At 36.3% G+C, this 16382-nt stretch overlaps 1 protein-coding gene across 1 annotated transcript in view; it reads left to right on the top strand.

Moving 5' to 3' along the window:
* The window catches only part of LOC127837875 (protein rogdi-like), a 50966-nt gene that overhangs the window by 13315 nt on the left and 21269 nt on the right, over positions 1-16382 (top strand). Inside the window, exon 3 of the mRNA XM_052365302.1 lies at positions 14694-14765. The gene's annotated coding sequence lies outside the window, so the exon portion shown is untranslated. The remainder of the gene's footprint in view (positions 1-14693; positions 14766-16382) is intronic.

Genomic DNA, 16382 nt, shown 5'->3' with positions numbered 1-16382 from the left:
TGTCACGTGTGCATGTAAAATAATTGAGAATTTTGGTACCCAATTCGTGTAACTTTACGAAATCCCCGTTAAAAATCGCGTTTCTGTGTGTGTCAGAAACAAGTGAAAACCATTTTGTTATTATTTTAATAAAGACTTATCGATAAATGCTATTGTAAAAGAGTTATTATTACTGATATTAGTTAACCAATAAATGCGGTAACTTCGAGGAAGTCGGTACCTGCGCGAGCGTCTGATATTGGTAGCCTTATTAATTTATAATAGCCTGACCGTATTCCATTTCGTACAACGCTTATTTTATATCAGACAATGTCCAAACTTACTGTGTTGTTTTTGCGCTTTAAATTATAGTGATTGATAAATGTCCCATAAGCAATGTTTAATATGATTAATATCACTTTTATACGCAATAACATGTGGGGTTGAGGTACCCACCCGGCGTCAGAAAGCGCGTAAAACTTCACCGAATTCCCAGTTAAAAACAGCTATTTCGTGACAAATACATGGGTAGGGAGAATGTTTCGGTAATAATTTTGTTAATAACACTGGTAAATACCGGTGAAGTGTTAATTTATTGCAAATACCACCATAACACATAATAACGAGTTCGATTTCGGTAAGCGCGCAAGCGTTTGAGAGCGTGTTTAATGTACCGATTTACCCGTTATAAATAGCTGATGTTCTCTTTAATCGTATATTTTTTGCATTTGCAGAATAACTCAATGGCATCAACCCCTTTACAAGTGAAATATGGTGTTAAACAAGTCCATAAAATCATCTGGAATATCGCGTAAATCTATATGCAGTCTATAGGCAAAGAAGCCATTTTGGTGTTAGCTTGTCTAGGTTTTCTTCCCGCTGAGCCACGTGATTAAGTGGGCGGAGCGATCACTGATAAGGCGTCATGTCAATTCTAGCAGATGTTGTTTCATATTCATCTTGGGTATAAGCTCTATAATTGATAGACTTCTGATTTTCAGCATCCCAAGTATAAAAATCAGCATCTTGAATACAAGCTTTCCCTTGTTTGATAGCATCAGACGCTTGGCGCTTGGCAATTCCACCCAGGCCATCACATGACCCTTTCTCATGGCCAGATTTGAAAAAGTTCCATCGCGCTTTGTAGCCATAAAGTGAACCAAACTGCAAGAGCTCATGGAATATGTATTTATTCCGATAATGGGACGATAGACTATCTGTCCAGAAGTGAAGAGTGTCAGCTTGAGGGAACATATTCTTGAGATCGCCAACCAGTTTTTTAATAATTGTGAAGACCGCTTTGGAATTGTGGTGATTAACATCAGACACAAAGATGAAATTCTTGTTTGTGACATCTTGCCCACTCCTGTGGTAGACCACTATCAGATGTTAAGTGACACTAGTGGCATTGAAGTAAGTACTTTGGATCTCATTCATGACACCACAAGTGTAATTTTCAGCAAAATCCATTTGTATAGCCAGATGTGCATAAGGTTAGTTTGATTTCAATTCTGGAAGTGCAGCGTATTGGGCCTTAACACAAGCGGCGTGCATCAGAAACTGATCATATTTTGGATCTTTTTTTCAGTGAATTCTTTTTTCGACTTCTGAAAATTAACAACTTTCATTTTCTTCTTTCCATCAACCTGGACCCTTTGCCATTCTGTGTATTCCACCGGTTTGTCATCTTCGAACATGACCAAGCATACCTTTAATATCTTCAAGTGTGACAGACTTACTGGCAGACTCTGCACTTTGAGTAACTTTGATGTTATTATTTCTCAGACATTTCAGTTTCATAGAGATGTTTGGTGCATAAACAAGTGTTTCTTGATATAAAAGATGTCAGCTTGATATACTTTGGGCGAAGTCTGCAGAATAAGGAGAATGAAATTTTCATGTTAGGGTTCTCTGATCTGAACTTCTCATATATGTTGACCAAGTAGTCAGACAACACTCGAGTTTGGTATGTCTCTTTTTCATGTTTTGTTTCATCTTTCTTTCCAGGTAACTGCACACTAACGGCATCTTTCCAGGAACTTCATCACCCTAAATTTTAATTTAATGCTTCGAATCTTAGGTTTCCTTTTCTATGCAAAATCTATCTGTTTATTCTCATTCGTAATTTGGGCTTTTATATTCTTGCGGCTGATTCCAGTTTCAACTTGAAGAGTTCTACTACATTGGTACTTTTTCAAGATTTTCCCACTAACAATTCTCACCAATATTTTCTTCCGTCTTTCATCTTTGTTCTCCTGTCTGGTGCGTTTTACTTCTGCTGTCAAAACATTAGCCAAGAGAAATTTTCTTCGCATAGCTCTCTTGGTTTTTGGAGATGCTCTGATTTGCTTCAATTCTATCTTGGTTTTTTATCTAGGCGTCAACTGGGGTTTTGGGATATTACTTTGGCTTGCATCACCTGATTCTGTATCATTATTAGCATTATCCAGCTTGTTTTTTGCTCAGTTGGTACTTTTTCTTCCATTTTGCAACTGACTTTTGATGATCATGAATGGATTTCTTCAAACTTTGGATCTCGTTTCTTGCCTTCACTAAGGCTTTGTTCGCTCTTTGTTTCCCAGGGAAAGCCATCCTAACCAGAAGTTGAGAATTGCTTGACCTAGATGATCTTGATTCTTGAATCACAGTGCTGCTTGTTACAGAGTTGGCTGATATGCAAGGTGATTGTTCTGTATCACTTATAATCGTAATATCAATATGACTTTTTAGCTTTTGTCTCTCACGAAATTTCATGGCATACATGTAGTACCGATTTCTCATACGTCTGGTTTCTTGTTCATTCTTAGGCAGGGAACTAATCTTCCGTCTGTTAGATTTTGCTCTTTCTCTCTCTTTGCAAATACTGGGTATCAATTTTCTTCTTTCTTTCTCTGTATTCTTTCTGACGCTCGGCTGGTGTTTTGGCCATTTTCTGAAATTATAGCGACATCATTGTGGAATTTAGCAGCAATTGTATTTGTTTTATCAGTAAAATTGTGCATTTCTTACTTATTGCTCTTCATATTTACAGAAAATTGAAAACTAGTAAGATATGTTATGAAAAAGTCAGATATTTATGTCAAGTTTATTGTACATTAAACATTGTACTAAACGTTTGTTTAACTTCAACCATGGGAGTGTGATAACATGAACAAACACGAATTACATTGTACCAATTAATGCGAAGAAACATTAATGAGATCGAGTATATTGACGCATAAAAAACTAGATAAGGTACGCTATATTTAATAAGATACGTTATGGTTCTATCCGAGCACTATTCACCTTTGTTGTACCCGAGCTATTCATAATATGACCCCTTTCAATTGGTTCAATGCATGTACTTTATGATAAAACAAAAAAATGACCTGCACCAGGACGTTTAAATCAATTTTACTTACCTCTGTTGTTTTTTTCACAATTTCAAATTTCCTGCTATTCAAACTTTTTGAACGTATGCATAAAGAACGACCGCATGCTTCCGCCTGATGTTGGTGGTAAGATTTAATGCGCATGACAGATCTGTACTCGATTCTAAGTGTAGGTGACTTTTCCGTTTAATCGATCAGACGTATCTTATTTCAACGTATCTTATGTACCAAACATATGGACGGCTGGCAACAAGTGTATATGTATCGCTGAAATGTAAGGTTACGCTATCAAACACTGTCATAACTTCAGTGATCAAATTTTGGTCTGGTTATACACTTCCAATGCGTTTTTCTAGTGATATGGCTTCAAAACTTCGTCATGTATCTTATGAAAACATTTTAATAATCTACCTGTCTCAAAATCATTGCAGAAAGAATTGTATGTGAAAAACTTATTTTGGGAGAATGGCCTGTTTTTAAGATAAGGGTTCTCTTATAGTCATGAAAACATGTTTTGTTGTACAAAAGACACATTTCTCTATTGTGTAGATTGGGGTTGATGATGCATAACGTACCTTATCTGAAAATCAGGGACAGTCATATCTTCGAGGCAGCAACAAAATATAAACATTCCCCACCTTCAATCAACATTATTTGAGCTCTCGATTATGTTATTTATGTAGTACATACAAATAAAATATTTTGGAAGCCTTTATTTAACAGGAATAAGGCAACAAACTGCAGTACTATGAATAGTGACAGACAGAAATAGTCACATACGTCACATTGTTGCTCCAACGGATGTAAAGCCATGCAATGACCGAAGCTTGTAGGTACCAATCTTATCAAAAGTACATATGGAGTCAGCAAAATGATGAAGTTTGCGTTCGTTTTTCTATCAATACTGTCTTTAATTGACCTGGGACAGGCAAAAAACATAATTGCTCAAACTATTGTAGAATGAGTGAGGTTCTCTGGTTATATATATGCAGTATTATACACAAGCAAGAACACACTACTGGTTATTTTATACGACACACAATGATAGAATAGGTTCTCTGGTTATATATATGCAGTATTATACGCAAGCAGAAACACACTACTGGTTATGTTATACGACACACAATGATAGAATAGGTTCTCTGGTTATATACATGCAGTTTTATATGCAAGCAGAAACACACTACTTATTATGCATGAATGTGATAAGATTTGTGCAAAAAAAAAATCTTCAAATTTCTTTTTATGCATATTTATTTAGACCACATGAACGGTTTCAGTGATACTTAACAAAGGAAAGATATATATTTTGTTTTAGCAGTAAAAATACATTTGTCGGGCCAGATCGATGTTTTTTGAAACAAAGTTAACCCCACTTTCAAACCAGTACTGCCTGAAATTCATGTAATGGAAGCTTATAACAAATCTAATTGTTCACACTGATGCATTTTGTAAGCATTAGTAAAAACAAGCACAAAAAATTAATGAGCATTTATCGTGTCTGGTGAAAGTGTTGTCGATGTCAGAGAATCTGATGTCACTTCTTCGGGCGGAACTGTTGAGGCCCGTGACGATGTCACACTCGCATGAGCCATGCCATATTCTAATTCAAATCTGCAACAACATAAAAATTTATATAAAAACGGCCGATACAGTCAATTTACAATAACATTTTGTGATATCAGCCAAAACTGGGCATAATCTGCATTAATCATAAATCTACAGGGCTTAGTATATATAAGATTTGTGATTATACACATACACAACTATATCAATCACTAGATATTACGAGTTGCCTGCCGATGATTTAGCGTCTTTGACAACATCGCGAAAACATGTGACGGAACAAACAATATATTACTTCCGGTTTGACATGACCTAATTTTAAAGGCCTGCCCGGGCCTGCCCCTCGACTTATCTGTTGTTTTAAACCATTAATTTGTAGTTTAGGGACTGTTAATACTTCCACAGCTTTTGCCGGCTTTCGTATTAAGTTTTTACCATATTGTGGACCTTGTAAAATTTTACCAATTTTTCGGAGGTCATAATGGCGCTTTTTTCTGGAAAAAACGTGTTTTGATAATTCAGTGTCAAGTGGGCGCTTTCTTCTTTGCACACAGCACAAAAGCTTGACAATTGGTCAAATAAGTGTCACGTTACAGCCATTTCAAGAAAGCACCTATCACATGACTTTCAAGATGGCAGCACCCATTAAAAAAAACAAAAAACGGAAGAGCCAGTTTTTGTTCATCGATATATAATCGATACGCGATCAATATACATAAAGAAACGATACTTACATGATAAAATAAGCATTGTTTTAGCTGTCCATTCAATTTAAATGTTTTAAATACACTTTTTTGCAGTAGAAATCTTATTTTAACTAACACTGGTATTTCCATTGAGTCAGAAGGGGATTTCAAGATGGCGGAAAAGTCCGACGTCACTAATTTAAATACATAAGTTTAAAATTTTGACAGTAGTTCTTGAATGCCCTAAGCTTTTATGAGTGCATACGTACAGCTAAAAGCTCTTCCTGATAAAAAAAATTCCATAAACAAAATAAGTCTCAATTTTGTCTATAAAATCGATTTCAATTAACCTAATATCTTTTAACAAACGCAATAACTGTTAACATCAACATCAATTAGCGTGTTTATGTAGATACTCAAAACAAAAAGTTGATAAAAACCATAATCAAAACAAAAGCAGAAGTTTTGAATTGTCAATGCAATCTAACTAAGGTTCCAAAGACATATGGTTTAGCCTGATTGGTTGATTAGACACATAATCTATCTTGCCGAAGATTCAAAGAAAGTCTATGTATAGGGAGTGCCTGTTCCTGCAAAACACAACTCATCCAACTGGTAGATGACCTTGCGAGAACCCTTGTTGCAGGCCAGCAGTCAGATCTTATTCTTCTGGACTTAAGCAAGGCTTTTGATAAAGTCAGCCATTCTAAACTTCACTATAAACTTCATGAACATGGTATCAGAGGCTGTACTCTTGACTGGATCCGTTCCGTCTTAAAAGGTCGAACTCAAGTTGTCGTTCTGGAGAGCAAGAAATCTGATGAAGTTCCTGTGACATCTGGTGTGCCCCAAGGCTCTGTCCTAGGCCCCCTCTTATTTCTCCTCTATATAAACAACCATGTAAGATCCCAAGTCTGTCTTTTCGCTGATGACACTGCTTTCTACCTCACGATCAACAACCTAAATGATTGCAATCACTTACAGCATGATCTTAATACCTTGGAACATTGGAAAAAACAAATGGGAAATGCATTTTCACCCCAGTAAATGCCAAGTCCTTAATATAACTCGAAACAAAAATAAATTCAAACATAACTAAAAATGGCGCGGCAGAGGCAGACGTGTATCCCCACGCCGCATGTTTGACCCAGGGGCGCCCCAGGGTTGGAAATGGGGCCATGCATAGTTGAGATTGACCGTATTGTCATAAAGAGAAGTTCAGTATCAATAAGAAGTGAATCAGTGTAGAAATGAAGAAGTTATAGTAAAAGGCAATTTTGGGTGGGTGTGGCCTATGTGGGTGGAGCGCCTCAGGGTTGGTTATGGGGCCATGCATAGTTGAGATTGACCGTATTGTCATGCATAGTTGAGATTGACCGTATTGTCATAAGAGAATTTCAGTATCAATTTGAAGTGAATCTGTGTAGAAATGAAGAAATTATATTAAAAGGCAATTTTGGGGGGGTGTGGTCTATGTGGGCGGGGCGCCCCAGGGTTGGTAATGGGCCCATGCATAGTTGAGATTGACCGTATTGTCATAAGAGAGGTTCAGTATCAATTTGACCAACTGTAAAGCATAGGGCTACCAAATTTGGTATTTAGTGACATGTAATAGTTCTCTTCTTTGTTCAAATTATGCCTCTGGGGTCAAATTTGAAACTGCCATGGGGGTCACAAAATTGAATATATGCTTATAAAGTGCTTATTTTGTTTAAACTTTAAAAATCTACTTGTCCTTATCCATTGGGCCTAGGGCTACCAAATTTGGTATGTAGTGACATCTTAATATATATAGTCCTCTACCAAGTTTGTTCAAATTATGCCCTTGGGGTCAAGTTTGACCCTGCCCAGAGGGTCACAAAATTGAACATATGCTTATATAGACCTATTTTGTGAAAACTTTAAAAACCCTCTTGTCCATAACTGTATGGCATGAGGCTACCAAATTTGGTACCGTACATTCGCGGCCATAAGTCTACCTCGGCCATAAGTCGAGGGGTATAATGTGGCTAGAAAAACTTGGTTTTTTGCCTTGACTCTGCCATAAGTCGGGGGGTAAATTTCTTCAATATCTCGGACATGTTTAAGTGACGTTTTAGTCATGGTTCTGAGGGCTTTTGTACCGGCAGTTGACATTTTTTGGGATATTAATAATAAAAATATATTTAAAATGAAACATTCAACGTTTCAATTATTTATTATCACGAAAAATATATTTTATTGTTCAAAATCATAATAACATATCATTCATTATTTCGAACTTAATATATACTTCACAAATCAAAATTATTATCCCATTTAACGTAATAACTGTCAGCGTTTATATTATGAGCATATATTTTTGTATTCAAATGTTAGTGCTATTGATGTGAAAATTCGGTAAAATCTTGAACGCAGAAATTCATTATATGGTCAAAATAATTGTAACTTGCTCACAAATAATCAACAACGCTTTCGCCATTATGCGTGAAACACGAGAATTTACCAACACTCGCATCGCTCGCTATTCGACTGTTACATATTCGTAAATCACGAGATACCCGAGGAATATTTTCTGCATACTGGAAAAACGTCTTTTCTAATAATACTTAGCAGATAATCGAAAGTAATTGTGTATTTTATATGTCCAATTACACTTTTTAATAATCCAGGGTGAGTGCGTAATATTATTATAATCAAACAATGAATGAAATCTTCACTCAGATAAGATCTATATATTTACGAAACGATTATGCATTAATTGTGGGACAGTTGTGAATAAATCAACGAAACCACACCTTCATCCAATCAAAAAATATACAATGTGAAGTTGAACAATAGCGATTGGTTAAAGGCGTATCCAACAATCGAGTAATTATTTTTGATTGGTCAGAAGTAGTGTGCAGCAGAACCGTTGTGCATATCATTAACGGATAACTATTTTAGGCGTGACGCAATTATAGACAAATGATCGAAAGGATGCCAACACTACACTTTACACTTTGATCTTAGTCAAAAGGCCGAGAAGCGATAATTGGTGGCATAAAGACATCTGCACCTGTTGACAGTTTGTATTTACACGGATTAACTTTAAATGGGTACAAGTGTCAGCAGTCGATTTTCTATTGTTCTTAGAAGACAACGGACGATGTATCGATAGACAAATTGCTATTTTTATTTTTCGCCACTTTACCGTATTTCACAAATGTTTAATATTTTCGAAGTTATTTTTACATGTTTTTATTTGGAATTATTACGAAGATTATTGCATTAAAAACCAATGTAAACATGAGTATTTTATTATCGGCGGACATTTAAGTAAAAGACGAGTCGGCCTTACCGTAAACAGTCATTATTCTTCCGCTTTGGAGATTTATTACTTAAAAAAAAAGGCACAGAAATATGTTTATTTTTTATTTTTATTTAGTACCTCATCCATAAGTCGAGTTGACTTTTAAAGTCAATTTTGGGAGCGTTTTTAGGTCGACTTATGGCCGCAAATTTACGGTATGTAGTGACATGTAATAGTTCTCGTCTTAGTTTGTTCAAATTATGCCCCTGGGATCAAATTTGAAACTGCCCCGGGCAGCGCTTCCGTTAGTGGAGGTCCGGGCGTAAATTACGCCCGAAAACGGCAGTCGTACGTCCATTATACAAATGATGGAAGTCCCTTGGACAATCTGTCAAGCACTTTTTGGTTACATCATAAATAGCTTGGTGTCCAACATTTTGTGAATTTTAAGCTGGTGTGTTTACCACAAAATTTTAGTTCAGTGCTGAGTTTGTGGAAAGTCCTACAATTTAATAAATTGAACAAAAAATATTGTTAAGGCATTTTGCAAAAACAGACAATTTATATTGGTTAAAAGTCAGTGATGTAACGCTGGACACTTTGTATTAAATGTTTGAAAAAAGCAAAAACAAAAACAGTATTTTGTAAAATGAACCAACTTCAGCTTCTTTCTAAGCATCATTCTGCATTAATGCAGTACAGTTTTAAATGTTTTTTATGTACAGTGGCAAGAGTTGTCCAACTCTAGTCTCCATGATGTAATTGGACACTAAAACATACTTGTTTCAATCATAATTATTTTATTTGAGCAAAATCAGTACATTTAATGGCACACTTCAGCACTATTTATTTCCTGCCTATTTATTTAATACACTTTGATAGCTGAAAAGCCAGATATACATGTTTTCAAACACTTCAAGATGTAACACAAGACACCGACAGAATAATTGTGGATTTAATAAATTCCTATTGTGTGATATATAACATGTTGGTGATGAATAGCTGTATATCCTTGCATATGCATCTCTTTATCCTTCTGTATGCACCCACTGGCTGTAATTAGTCACCCTATAAATATATAAATTTTATGACCTATCATTGACACACAAAATGAATGAAAAATCTGATGTCCAAGTTACATCCAAGCAAGTTTTTAAAGTTATTATATGTTAGAGCTGTCTTGCTAAAATAAATACAGTATAAATAAAATAAATGTCTTAATAAAATTTCAATTATCTCTTCCAATTTATTCTATCCTGGTATTAAACAACAAAGTTGACAAATTCTCAGAAAAGCATGTCAGGTATTGTGGGTGGGGTACTTCCATATCAAATAACAGGAGTTTCCTTTTAATCTTGGATATTTTCAAGTTGTATTCAAATTGCATTGAAATTGAAATACTTAAAAAATCATAGTTATCCCCACGCTTTTTGAAAAAAAGGTGGGGATATTGTGGTTATCTCCGCCGTCCGTCCGTCCGTCCGTCCGTCCGTCCGTCCGTCCGTCCGTCTGTCTGTCTGTCTGTCTGTCTGTCCGTCCGTCCTGGCCACTATCTCCTCCTACACTAAAAGCACTAGAACCTTGAAACTTACACACATGGTAGCTATGAGCATATGTGCGAACCTGCATTATTTGGAATTTTGATCTGACCCCTGGGTCAAAAGTTATAGTGGTTGGGGTGGGGCCGCGTCAGAAATTATCACTCATTTTTTTAGGTTATTTTACATTTACTTCTTTATTTCTACACCGATTCACTTCAAATTGATACTGGACCTCTCTTATGACAATACGGTCAATCTCAACCATGCATGGCCCCATTCCCAACCCTGGGGCGCCCCACCCACATAGGCCACACCCACCAAAAATTTACATTTACTATAATTTTTTCATTTCTACACGGATTCACTTCAAATTGATACTGAACTTTTGTTATGACATTAGGGTCAATCTCAACTATGCATGGCCCCAATCCCAACCCTGGGGCGCCCGCCCACATAGGCCACACCCACCAAAAAATTCCATTTACTATAATTTTTTCATTTCTACACGGATTCACTTCAAATTGATACTGAACTTCTCTTATGACATTAGGGTCAATCTCAACTATGCATGGCCCCATAACCAACCCTGGGGCCCCGCCCACATAGACCACACCCACCCAAAATTGCCTTTACTATAATTTCTTCATTTCTACACCGATTCACTTCAAATTGATACTGAACTTTTGTTATGACATTAGGGTCAATCTCAACTATGCATTGCCCCAATCCCAACCCTGGGGCGCCCGCCCACATAGGCCACACCCACCAAAAAATTCCATTTACTATAATTTTTTCATTTCTACACCGATTCACTTCAAATTGATACTGAACCTCTCTTATGACAATACGGTCAATCTCAACTATGCATGGCCTCATTACCAACCCTGGGGCCCCGCCCACATAGACCACACCCTGCCCAAAATTGCCTTTTACTATAATTTCTTCATTTCTACACCGATTCACTTCAAATTGATACTGAACTTCTCTTATGACAATACGGTCAATCTCAACTATGCATGGCACAATTACCAACCCTGGGGCGCCCTGCCCACATATGTCACACCCACCCAAAATTGCCTTTTACTATAACTTCTTCATTTCTACACCAATTCACTTCTAGTTGATGATGAACTTCTCTTATGACAATACGGTCAATCTCAGCTATGCATGGCCCCATTACCAACCCTGGGGCACACCTAGGTCAAACATTCGGCGTGGGGATACGCGTCGGCCTCTGCCGCGCCATTTCTAGTTTTTATTGTTTCTGCTGCTGCAAAGTACAGAAGGGGTGGGGGTTTTTGTAATCAAAGATGTAACAAACATTTCCTGCTTACCCCACTCCTGCCTCGTCGTCCGCCAACTTGAAACAAAAGATCGTTCATATCATCCAAAAATAATTTTTAACCGCTGACATCATTTTTCAAATGTATTTGATAATATTGTTGACTCTAACGGTAAGACAACTTCATAAATCGGCAATTAAGGTAATTTTAGTTATGTAACAGATTGGACACCACTGAGAAAACATGATTTGTATACGCAATTTTTAAATATTCTCGTTGAAATTAACGCCATTGATTCATCATCACAGCATATCGACCTGATTGTTGTTCGTATCAAAACATTTGTAGACGCTACACAAGTTATGTAAAAACAGTTTGAGATCTTAGTTCAAGATGTAAAATATTGGACACGAACTGTTACATCACCATTCATAAAAAATAATGACTGTCTGACTGAAAATTGTATAGGTATGTGCTTTTAAGTTTTATAACCAAGAAATAACCTTTATTGATAATATTGAAATAAAGGTAAGTAGCCCAAGTTTTTTTGGTAGAGTGATGGAAACAGGAACTCATGGGCACTATAAAAGGTATACCTTTTTTGTCCAGAATTTGCATGTATTTGTTACACATTTTTGTACTTACAAGGTAGAACTTGGTAGTTTTATGATATTTATCAACAAGTTTTATGTTAATCTTATCAAATATGGCCACAACATTTTTCAAATACATACATGAAATTTATATTTTACAGTTTTTTTGGGATGTAACTAAAAAGTGCTGGACGGAAAAACCGGGGTCATGTACGCTATTATCTAATACACAAAATGTACAAATGTCAACAGTAAATCAGGTCATTCAGTACGTTAACTCCGCCGAAGAGCTACTGTTATCATTGAATTTCTCAGTGAGTGGCCAATATTGATTTTTCCAGCTGTCAGTCAAATTCTTCTTAGTTTAAGCGCATCAGCCAATCAGCGCTCAGGCAGCCGAATACACGCCGACCCCACGTGAAGCTGTATACAATAATATTAGCTACCTCTGCGCTACAACATTTTTATTCAGCAATCAAATATCAAGTCCATGCTTTCCCCGAGGAAGAATGACATGATGTTGTACATGACGTCTAATTTTTGCATGATTTTTATCTGTTCCCGCAATACACGAGAAATGTTTATTTTCTTAACTTTCCGTGAATAATAAAATCTGGAAATGATTTCGGATAACACGTTTAATTATACCCATTTGAAAATACTGAAATTGAATAATGTATTTTGTTATATCATTGTTATATCGGCCATAACACATAATGCAATAAGTAGTTAAATAACGTGTTTGTAGATTGCGAAACTATGCATACATATTGGTCTACATGCATAAATGACCTGACAAGTTATATAGCAATTTGGAATCAATTGTACTCGGTAAAATTTGAAGAAAGACGCGTTTTTATACTCCGAAATTCGCTTTCACCTACGCAAACGTTTTCTGAAAGGAGGTACATGTAACATTTTAAATTCAGTCGTTGATTTGTCGTAATTACTAAATATGACCAGTGCTCTATGCTATCAAATCGCGACACGTGATTAACGCATGTTCAATGGGAGTTCCCCCATCCGACAATTCAATTTGTATATGCACTTGTGTAAAATGGATGACATTTGCAGACGTCAATATTGGCCGTACTTTGGTTTTGAAAATAGCAATCGTAATGATACTGGATTATCGGGTAATGGACAGAGTTGGAACATGTACGTATATTAAAATTCTGAAATAAAAGTGGGACTTCAAAATGTATGTCTGGGACGTCCAAAATTTTAGGCTTGGAAGTCAGGACTTTCAAAAGCAACGGAAGCGCTGGCCCGGGGGGGTCACAAAATTGAATATATGCTTATAAAGGGCTTATTTTGTGAAAACTTTAAAAATCTTTCTGTCCATAACCATTGGGCCTACGGCTACCAAATTTGGTATGTAATGACATCCTTTAGTCCTCTACCAAGTTTGTTCAAATTGTGCCCCTGGGGTCAAATTTGACCCTGCCCTGGGGGTCACAAAATTGAACATACGCTTATATGGAGCCTATTTTGTGAAAACTTTAAAAATCTTCTAGTCCATAAACATTGGGCCTAGGGCTTCCAAATTTGGTTTGTAGTGACATCTTATAGTTCTCTACCGAGTTTGTTAAAATTATGCCCCTGGTGTCAAATTTGACCCTGCCCTGGGGGGTCGCAAAATTGAACATATGCTTATGTAAGGCCTATTTTGTGAAAACTTTAAAAATCTCCTGTCCATAGCCATTGGGCCTAGGGCTACCAAATTTGGTATGTAGTGACATCTAATAAACCTCTACCAAATTTGTCAAAATAATGCCTCTGGGGTCAAGTTTGACCCTGCGCGGGGTCACAAAATTGAATAAACGCTTATAAAGCGCCTATTTTGTGAAATCTTTAAAAATCCTCTTCTCAAAAACCATTATGGCTACCAAATTTGGTATGCAGTAACATCTTAAAGTCCTCTACCAAGTTTGTTCAAATTATGCCCTTTGGGTCAAATTTGTTCCTGACCCGCTGGTCACAAAATTGAACATTATATACGCTTATATCTTGCTTATTTTGTGAAAACTTTAAAAATATTCTTGTCCTTAACTCTAGGACCTAGGGTTACCACATTTTGTAAATAGTTAGATATAGTAGTCCTCTAAAACGTTTGCTCAAATTATGCCCGTGGGGTTAAATTTTACCCAGCCCAGGGGTCACAAAAGTGTACATGTGCTTAAATAGGGCCTATATTTAAGTATTTGCACATGCCGAAAATATTTTGTTCAGCCTTTTTTTGAGCAGTGGAGCGATACAGGGCCATCATGGCCCTCTTGTTCCATTTGGTTGCCTAGACTGCTATAAGTTCAAGACACTGTCAAAATAAATATATTATAAATAATTAAGTGTTGCCATTACAAATCATACAAAATAAGTAACATCAAATTTTGTGTTTTACAGACCAAGGAATTAGTATGGCTTCTAGATGAAGAAGTAAAGAAGCACCTATCAGAGATACACCACACATTGCTGGTAATTATAGTTCAATGTGTGCTATATTTTATGTTGGGCTCCAATGGTTACCCAGAGATTAAGGTAGGTCTTCAACTGATAGTTATAGTATAGTTATAGGTAATATGCTTTCCAAGAAGATATGGGTCTATAATTATAAAGAACTGAAAGCTTTGTTAATTGAATAAGTTTGAAAAAGAAAGTGTGTAAAAACAGTCTACTTATTATCATTTGTTTTCAAACTTTAAGCATAACCCTCATAATTTATTAGTGAGCACATTCAAGCAATTCATTTTTATGCCCCTGGTAGGAGGGCATATAGTGATCTGACTGTCCGTCTGTCCGTCTTTCCGTCACACTTTGCGTTTAAGTTTCGAAAAAGGCTCATAACTTCTATGTCCCTTGAGATATAACCTTTACATTTGGTATGCATGTGTATATGGACAAGGCCTTTCCATACGCACACAAATTTTGACCCCTGTGACCTTGACGTTGAACTTAGGGTCCACGTTTAGGTTTCAAAATCTGCGTTTAGGTTTCGAAAAATGCTCATTACTTTTATGTCCCTTGAGATAAAATTTTGATCCCTGTGACCTTGACCTTGAACTTAGGGTCCGTGTTTCAGTTTCGAAATCTGCGTTTAGATTTCGAAAAAAGCCTTCTATCAAGCAGTTATAGGGGCATAAGTCATCCTATGGTGACAGCTCTTGTTTTTTATGCCCCCGGATCTAATGATTGGTGGTATATTGTTTTTGGCCTGTCTGTACGTCATTGTATGTGTGTTTCTGTCCCAAAACTTTAACCTTGGTCATAACTTTTGCAATATTGATGATAGCAACTTGATATTTGGCATGAATGTGTATCTCATGGAGCTGCACATTTTGACTGGTGAAAGGTGAAGGTCAAGGTCTTCCTTTAAGGTCAAAGGTCAAAAAAATAAATCCAATGGAAGTAACAAGCTTTAAAGGGAAAATATATATGAATATAATTCAGGCCCTCTTGTTTAGATGTACCGCCTCCTTCTTTGTGTGTAGTGTGTTGTCAATTTGTATCTTGTAAGTACCATTTCTTTGTCAAATTTTAATGAATTTAAAGGCCAAACTTTAACCTTGGTCAGGTGCATCTCAAATGAGGTCTCTTTGTCAAATCATAGAAAAACATTGTAACCACTCTAGAAGCTACATGTATACTAAATCTTAATGAAACAGCTTCAGCATAATAAATATCTATGTTAACAATATTATGGTTACCTGGTTGATTAGGAAATCAGGATCCTAGGCATCAGAAAACAAGATCACTAGGTCATATATTAGGAAAACTATTTAATCTATCTAGAGGCCATATTTATAATTCAATGCTGATCAAACTTGGTTAGAATGTTCATCCAGACTTTTTCATAAAGCACTAATAAAGATCATGTGTGTCCAAAATGCCTACATCATAATGATTTTGCCATATTATAATGGGTAAATGTTTTATTATATTATGGCAACTGCACTTTTCTCGAGATTAAAGTGGGGCAGTTGTATCATAAGTATGTGCACATAGGACTTAATTGTGATCAGTTGAAAGTCGTCTAGGTTTTCTAGAGAAAAGTGCATGTTTATTGACTGCTATGAAAGTGTTGATGAAATGCTA

This window comes from Dreissena polymorpha, chromosome 1, assembly GCF_020536995.1.
Source record: "Dreissena polymorpha isolate Duluth1 chromosome 1, UMN_Dpol_1.0, whole genome shotgun sequence".
Classification (NCBI taxonomy): Eukaryota; Metazoa; Mollusca; class Bivalvia; order Myida; family Dreissenidae; genus Dreissena; species Dreissena polymorpha.
This window is presented reverse-complemented; position numbering and strand designations above follow the sequence as displayed.